We start from the raw sequence: 8,939 nt of genomic DNA on the forward strand, positions 1-8,939 counted from the left end.
GGGCTTCTTCCCCCAGCCCCCGAGATGCAGCCGCCGCAGGGCAGGGGGAAGCGGAGGCGGAGGCGGCGTCTCCCCCACACACCCCGCTCCCCTCAGAGCCGGGCGCTGGGCAGTGGCTCTGGCAGTCCTGGGTGCGGAGCGGGGCTCGTGCGCCCGCTGAGGACGGCAGCAGTCTTCAGGGCCCCTTTTTCCCCCTTCCTCCCTCCAGTGTCCCTTTCTCCCACAGTTGGCAGCGGAGAAGCGGCCCCTGGAAGTGGGCAGAGAGTCCTTAGGCAAGCTGGCCGGGGGCAGGTGACATGAGGACAGGCAAGGTGCCACGCTGGGACACAGCAATGGTCCAGCTAGTGCCAGGCAGTGTTTCCCAACCTTTCCCAGCCTCAGGCACACTTACATTAATAAAACATTGCCTATGGCTCACCTGTTAAGGCCTTCCCCATCCTCCTACCTGTCGTAGCTCATCACGGTGGCAAAAATCCATGGTGCACCTGTTCGTTTCCGACTGTGCGCTTTTGTGCCGTGGCGTGCTGGCTGGGAAACGCTGATCGAGTGGTCCTTGGAGCACTTGTTATTAACCTTCGCCCTCCACTCCCAGCCCTGTTTTCCCTTCTGTTGTCCCCTGGAATCAGCTGGTACACAATCAGCGACTGACCCCCTCTCACAACAGGGGCGAGGGGGCAGCAGTTCCTGTGTGGGCTCATGCCCATGACTCCATGCGCATCAGATAGGCCTCTCTGCCAGTGTCAGAAGTGGGAGAACATCAGGCAGGATATCTCTAGAGTCATCTATCCTGTTTCAGTGGTTTTCACCCTGTGGTCCACAGATGTGTGGGAGTCCAGGCACTATGTCTAAGGCAGTGGTCTCCAACCCTTTTTAAGTAGGAGATCACCACTGGCATTTAAAAGCAACCCAAGATCTACTGTGCGCCAGCACTACCCTCCCCCTGCCCAGCAGCTTAGTCTGTGGGGAGGAAAAGGGGTTGGGGCAGATTGAGGCAGAGGAAGAAAAAATTATTTGGGGGTGTACCTCCCCAGCAGGTAAGTCCCACTTGGCCAGGGCCCCACTCAACTTACCCCTCTGTGGCACTGTCCGTCACCGTGGGGGGCTCGATCTAGTCCCCAGCCCTTCCCTCCCCCACGGACTGACGTGCTGGGCTGGAGCACATGCATGCACACATGCGGGCACTCAGCCCCCCACCCCAGCCCCAGATCAACTCCAAGAGGCTCCATGATCTACCTCAAGAGGCTTCAAGATCTACTGGTGGATCAAGATCCACTGGTTGGCAACCACTGGTTTAAGGGGTCCACAAAAGATGGCTAAGATCAATCAAAAGTATGTCAATATCCACATTTACAATTCAAAGGGGTCCACACCTCCATTAGAAGCTTCCAAAGGAGTCTGCACCTCCATTCAATATTTTTTAGGGATCCGCAAATGAAAAAGGGTTGAAAACCACCACTCTATTCAATTTTCTCCCTGACATCCACCATTTATTGCATCTGAGATGCCAGAAGAAACATCTCCATTCTGAAGAAACAACCCTTCTGTTTCATAGACATTAAAAGAACTATCATCCATTAATTCATCCAGTCCCTTTTTGAACCTGGCTACGTTATCTGTGTCCTCAACATCCTGTGGCAATGAATTCCACAAGTTTACTATACACATAAAAAAGTAATTTCTATTGCTAGTTTTAAACTGGTCACCTTCTAATTTCAGAGGGTGCCCCCTAGTTCTAGTGATTGAATGAGATTTCTCTTAGCATATTCAAGGACTTGGCTGAGGTAATTGCAAAGCCACTGACGCTTCTTGTTGAGCGTCTGTGGCTTTCATCTGTGGTGAAGAATCCAAAGGAGAGAAGCAAAAATAACTAAACATCTAGAAAACATCTGGCATACAAAAATGTGTTGAAAAGATTAGGCATATTTAGTCTGGAGAAGAAAAAAGACTGAGGGGAAATTTCTAACTATCTTAAAATATAAAAAGAGGTTGGTTGCTATTCAACTATTTGTCATGTCCGCAGGGGACAGGACAAGAAGTAATGAGGCAATAGAGGAAATTTAGGCTGGATATTATGAAGGACTTCCTAACTACGAAAATGGTTAAGCACTGGAACAGATTACCAAGAGAGTTGGAGGATCTGCATCACTGGAGGTTTATAAGTGCAAGTTAGATTTGTCTCCAGTACTTGAGACACAAATACATCTATGTTGAGCAGAAGGTTGGACTTGATGGACTAGTGATGTTCCTTCCTGCCCTATTTTTGTAGCATTTCTATTAAATTAAGGGGCCCATTCCTGCAAGGTGCTAAGCACCATCATTTCTTCAACGTCTTGTAAGATGGGACCCAAAGAACAGTCTCAGACTTCTGCTAAACTGGCAACATGTCCCTAGTGTTACCAAGTTTGGGTGTCTTGTAATTTAGCTCATCAACACACCATGCTGTTTACTTGATGAATTAATCTAACATACAGAGTATCTGCTGCTCAGAGCCTAATCAAAAGTGCTTTGAAATTAAGAGACTTTGGATCAACTGCACATTTTACTGAAGATACCTAAAAATATTAAACATAAATTTAGAGTAAAGTGACCAGTGGTTTGCAATCTGTGATTAGATTTTATCCTAAAAACATTTTAGGATCATAAGATTTAATATTTTTTTAAATTTAGACAGTGGTTCTAATTTTTAAGTAAAGTTAGGTTCAGAAAGAAGAGGAATAGTTTCAAAGCAAAAATGTCCTTCCTTAACCTCACTAGCTGCCTTTAGGGAAACAAATGTATGAAAGTGTATTTGTTGGTCAGAGACCTTTGTTGTACTGAGACATAGTAAATGTAATTTTGTAGACTGAAGATCCTTGCTTTTGTAGATTGAAATTGTAATAAAGGATTGACTGCACTTTTTATGGGTTCATTTCCTTTTATTTGTGTCAGGAGTACTAAATGGTCTCATTAGCAACCAGAAGGAGATTAAGATACTATCAGGATAAGCATGGGTCAGTTTCAGACCAGACTTAAATTAATGCAAATCTGTGGCCTTCAGGTTAAATTTAAATCAAATGATGGAAGTCAGTGGAATTGTGCTCAGACCAGAATCTGCTTTTGGCCCAGCAAATATAATACAAAAGCAATGCAAAAAAACTTCAGATGTATTAATATATTATATTGAGAAGGTAAAAGACTCGTGGCTAGCTAAGACAGGAACTGAAGAAACCCGGACTCTGTCCTTCATCTTGCCTTTGGCCCAGTGTATCACCTTGAGGGAGTAATGTAGGCCCACCTTTTCATATGTCTATGCCTGAAGTTAAACACCTACATTCATATATATCACAAAAAGTGCAGACAGCCTGCTTTTCAGATGTACCAATTTTTTTCAAAAGGACAACTGTGGTTGTATTTAACTTTAGTCAGTCAGGTTTGTCATTTGTATTTGAACCTATGTGCTTCAGTTCCTGTATCCTGATACATAAACCACTCTGATATGAACAAATATTGTTACGGAAGAGCAAGATGTTTATTAATAAATAATAATGTTAACATCTAATAGTTATTCCAAACAACAAGAATCAGACCACAAAATTCAGTTATTCCTAATCAAAGTTGATCAGTAATATAGATGGGGGGGAAAAAGGAACATTGACATTTTGGCTAGTCAAAGCCTTGCTCAGATCATTCTTAGTAGATTCTACAATCACTTATATGGTAACAGCCACATGGGAGATTGTCTCTATGGGCCTGTTTACACATGAGGCTATTCAAAAATTGTACATTAAATTAACATATTGTATTAATCCATATTAACTTTCAAGGGGGATACGGTTCTTAGTTACCAATAGCCATCAAAAATTTGCTCTCTCTGGGCTGCCAAGTTGAAGATTCAAGATGTATCAGTTATACCTCTCCACAGGTATACATTATTCTTTGCAACAACCTGTCATTTTGGATTCTACACGGTACTTTTGCCCACATAAAGTTATTATCATTATCCCATTAAAAGTAAATTAGCCAGAATATTAAAAAAACTGGAAACCACATCAGGTAGTGGACAAAAGTGGCAGGTGTTTTGGAATACGTGAAGTGTTTGTTGTTTCTCTTATTCCATCTACAACAGCATTCATTGGTTCTTGAGCTGTGTAGCTTGGCTCTCAGCATATCATAGGATTCATTTAGATTATCTGAGAGAGATTTACACTCACTTCCTATTGAGCCATCCATACACACATACACACACACACACACACACACACACACACACACACACACACACACACACAGAGAGAGAGAGAGAGAGAGAGAGAGAGAGAGAGAGAGAGAGAGAGAGAGAGAGATCGCTATCCTGAAGCTTGAGAATGAAATTTCTGGCCAATCTTGGAAGGAAAGAACAGGGTTGCAACATTCAGGGAGACAGTGGGATATATTATATAGGCCATATATTGCAGTCTTCAGCTTGTACCTAAAAGTGAGTGGGGTTTGGCTTCAGCCTTCTTTCAGTGGTTTTACAGTTCATAGGGCTTTATTAAGGATAGTTGGAGTTTGTGACTTACCACTGAAATTTAAATGAAAGAGAATGTCTGTGGACTAGGGGGCAGAATTAGTATTTGTGTCAAAGCCTCCAGCAAGTAATTCCAGACTGTGATGTTCAGGTTTTATTTCATTACAGCTCCATTTCCCTGACTTTAAAATGTTTGCTAGTTCAGGCTTTTATCTGTTCCTTTTGAAAATGGGAACACTGTAACCTGATATCTCTGCACAAATTAATGGCTGTAATTATTTTGTTTTATCTGTAAATGAGCATGCAAATACTGAACATTCATATTCATTTTGGTGTTCAGGACTGGGTGGTAAGTATTTCTCAATATTATTATTAATATGAATTCACACCACAGACTGTAATGGTTCTAAAGGAACCATTACAAGTAATTGATAGAGGGATTACATGGTAACGGTAATTCACACTATTACAGGGAATGAACAGTTTTATTTTTAGAGGTTATTTCAATACTAGTATCTTCAGATTATTTATTATTTGTGTTGTAATAGCATCTGAAGGCCCCAGACAAAGTCAGGGCCCTATTTTACAAGGTACTGTACAAGCAGACAGGAAAAGGCAGTTCCTTTCATCTAAAAGTTAGTGATATAAATAGACAAAACAGACAAAGGGTGGGAGAAAGAAAGAAGTATCATCCCTGCTTTACAGATGGGGAACTGAGACAGAGAAGTTAAGTGATTTTCCCAGGATCATATGCCAAGTCTGTGGGGCTCTCGGATGTGACCATAACTCTCTGCAGTACCAGTCACTGTGATAACCACAAAACCATCTTTGTCTCCTTCAGAGACTACATATTTGAAACTTCTCCTGGAGCCACTGCAAATTTGAACTCTGCAGATGTACCAGCCAGATTTACATTAATCTCCATATAATTCCTACTTGCTTCTTCTAAGCATATTACTAGACCTTTATAACCAAATTCTTCCCTATCCTCTTTCCTCCTGATCTTTAAAGAACAGTGTCTGCTTTAAAAGATAGGCCATTTCATGTATCAAATGATCATCTTAGCAATATAGTGACATGATCATATACCACTGCTGCAGTCTGGGAGCTAGTACTAAATTTACCAGGGCTTGGGTTATTGCTTATTAAGTAAAAATATAAATGAAGGCTTGAAGAGGCACGGTTAGAATTTCATCAATCCAAATAACACATCTAATCCCCCTTTGTAAACTCAATCTAAAGTAAGAGTGGAGATGATAACATCTTTATAGCATTAGATGCTTTCTTGCATTTTGAAATCCATTTCTAGCGTTGTTTACCCTTTACCCTTGAGGAAAAGGGTTTTACTAGCACAAACAATCTTACAATGGATCTTCTTTAGCATTTTGAAAGATATTCCTATAGCTCTGAAACACTGATAGGTAATTATGTTACAAATATTCCATTTTTCCTTTAACATTCCTTGAAAATCACTTTTGGGCCCAAATTATTTGTTTCAGATAAATGTAATTCATTTCCAATTATTTCTTAACTATCATCCTATGGTCTAACAGTTTGATTATTATCTAGCTGGCAAAAAAAAAAAAAATCACACATCTGTGATTTCTTTAAAACTATGCTAGAACTCTTTGAGACCCTGCACTCTCTAGTCAATCAGGAACTGAAAAGCTGCCTGTGACCATAACCATACTACAGAGTACCTAGTTGTATAGGAAAACCCTTTCCAGGAACTAAAGACTGTTTTCATCTATTATCCAGCACCACCTGCAGGTATGTCTGTGTCAAATCTTATTGGTTCATTGTCCCCATCTTAACTTTACTGACAACATCCCTCCTACACATACATGCCACACTCCTGGTTCTAAGGAATGAGATATTTATGTAGGTCTAAGAAAGGATTGTTTTAATCCTCACGACTGAGTGTTTCAGCATTTGTTTAGTTATACACAGAATGTTCAGCTGGGAGCAATAAAGGAGATTAAGCTTTTATCTTCCAGCTCCTTGAGTTGATTCACTCTCTCAAGGCATATAGCTCTCATCTGGCTTTACAAGACCCAAAATGGCTTTTTTATTAACCCGGCGTGCCACCTAGGGTTTATAATGGGAGTTCTAACAGACATTATAATCCATGATAGAGGAAAGGTCATACTGAACCTTTTGCATTGTTTTTGTTGGCTGGCTGATGCATTGTTCTCTGCCAGCCCAAAGAACACCAGCAATTTTCTAAACTAAGTTTGCTCTTAGGAAGGGTCCCTTGACATATACAGGTAAAGGCAGAATGGGATCTAATGCACAATCTACACACTCATGTCTCCTGCCATACCACATGTACATGACAGGAGGTGCAACTGTGGGAGCACAGATCAGACCCCATCACACCTTATTGCCAGTGCAGGGGAAGCTCAATCCTGGACTCTTCCTGCCTGGAAAGAAGCAAACTCCCCTGGCTGGGAGCCCTCCCTCAGCTGACAGGGCTCCACCCCATGCACCCCCATAGCTGGGAGACCACAGTTGATGCCATCTTCCAGCTGCGGGGTTGCACCTGATGCACTGGGAGATTATATCAGCTGTGGTCTGCAAGCTGTGGGGATGCATCAGGTCTTCCTGTGGCTGAGAGACCTGTCAGCTGGGAACTCCCAGGCTTGGGGATGCACATGTACTCACCCACCTGGGAGCTCTAATCAGCTGACAGGGCTCCCAGCCACAGGGGCCCCTGGCCACATAGGAAGCTACAAAGTTATTACACATTTTGTGGAATAACTTTGTAGCTTATTCCTCTTTTTATCATGCCATTAATTGAACAAATGTGTGGCTGGGTGACCATTAAAGGCAAGGCATGATTAACTGGCTAATCTTGCCTTAAGTGTAACTTCATGTAGGTGAGGCCAGAGGAAGATCATTCAGAAGAAGCAGTTAAACCAGAATATCCAAGTGAGGGGTCTGTGAGGAACAAAATGGAAATTAAAATAGTGTGTGTTATATGCATGGCATAATACACCCATAGCAGTTGGGCCCACTATAATGAAAGTTTAAATTGATACAGAACAATATCTGTAATGCTGTTTGATGCCAACCTGTTTTCTAATAGGTCAATTTGCAGTGCAGAACTAATTGAAAGACAAAGTACTGTACAAAGGTGGCCTGTGGCAGTGCATACTCAATTCCTATTCTTGTCTCTTCTGTTTACATCTAAGTTGGTACCTCTAGGGTTATCCTTCATTGGCTAGTGTCTCAGTAAAGAGTTGTGTACTGACCTCTTTCAAGTGTAAATGAAGAAAGATTATGGTGATAAGGTAAAAGGTGTGTGTCTATTTCCATAGATTCCCCCCCCAAAAAAAAATAATCAAGAATTCACCATGATTAAATAAATTTTTTGCTATTAAGGATTCAAGAGCCAGTGCAGATGCATGGGAAGCCTAAATACCGATGCTGAACAGCAGTTGATTGTTTGATCATATTTGATCCACTTTTTTTTACTTCTTACTGGAGGTCCTGTTGCACATTCCCCAGTAGCAGGGGTTGCTAACCCCAGTATCCTGGCAAAATTACTTGTGCCTCCCTACATTCTTTCTGTACTTTAACACAGATAGATTCTCTTTCTCTAGTTACTGTTATGAAGGGCTCTGAAGTATTGCAGTAAGCCACTAACAGCTTCATTTCCATGCCAATGAGGGCTGCTTTTAACATGATGCATATCAATATTTCATAAGCTACTTTGGGGGTGAATTGTATTCCTAAACTATAAAAACTTGTAGCCATATATTAGATTGTTTGCTTCCTTGTTACTTGCTTAGATTTGCAGATTACAAGAACCACTAACACCTGTCAAAAAAATTAAAAGTTTTAATTTAAGGGCATTTCTCTAGTTTCCCTCTCTCTCTCAGCTAGACTAGCCAGTCAACATTTCTCAAAATGTTGGTGAAAATGTAACTAGTTCTAATAATTATATTTTTAATGACAGAGGGGAAAAGCCTCTATGAATCTCTTCAGATTTACGTGCGTCCTCCTAAGTATTTACATTTCCTTATCAGCTTCCAAAAGACAAGGAGAAGATGAGAAGGCTAGATGGCACTGTAGGCTAATGGACTAGTTTGTTATGATGGGCATAAATGAGGCAAGTTTGCTGTGTTCTTAACACCAAGTTTAGTGGACACTGTCAGATACAGGAAGAGCAAATCACACTAATGGTTAAGCTTGCCTGTGTCTGTACCCATATAACATCAATGAAGACAACATAGAGTTAATTTGCAATTTGCATCCAGAAAGACTAGTTAGTAGGAGTCTGCTTGGATTAAATGTTAACCACCCACAACTCCCATCGGCTTCAGTTGGTGTTGTGGGTGCTAGGGACGTCTAAAAATCAGGCCTATATTAGTCAAACTAGAAACAGCAGAAGACTCATAGAAAAGTTGGGCTGGAAGGGAACATCAGGAAGTTATCTAGTCTGACCTTC

The sequence above is a fragment of the Crocodylus porosus genome, unplaced genomic scaffold (assembly GCF_001723895.1).
Source record: "Crocodylus porosus isolate Cpor-Errol unplaced genomic scaffold, CroPor_comp1, whole genome shotgun sequence".
NCBI classification, from domain to species: Eukaryota; Metazoa; Chordata; order Crocodylia; family Crocodylidae; genus Crocodylus; species Crocodylus porosus.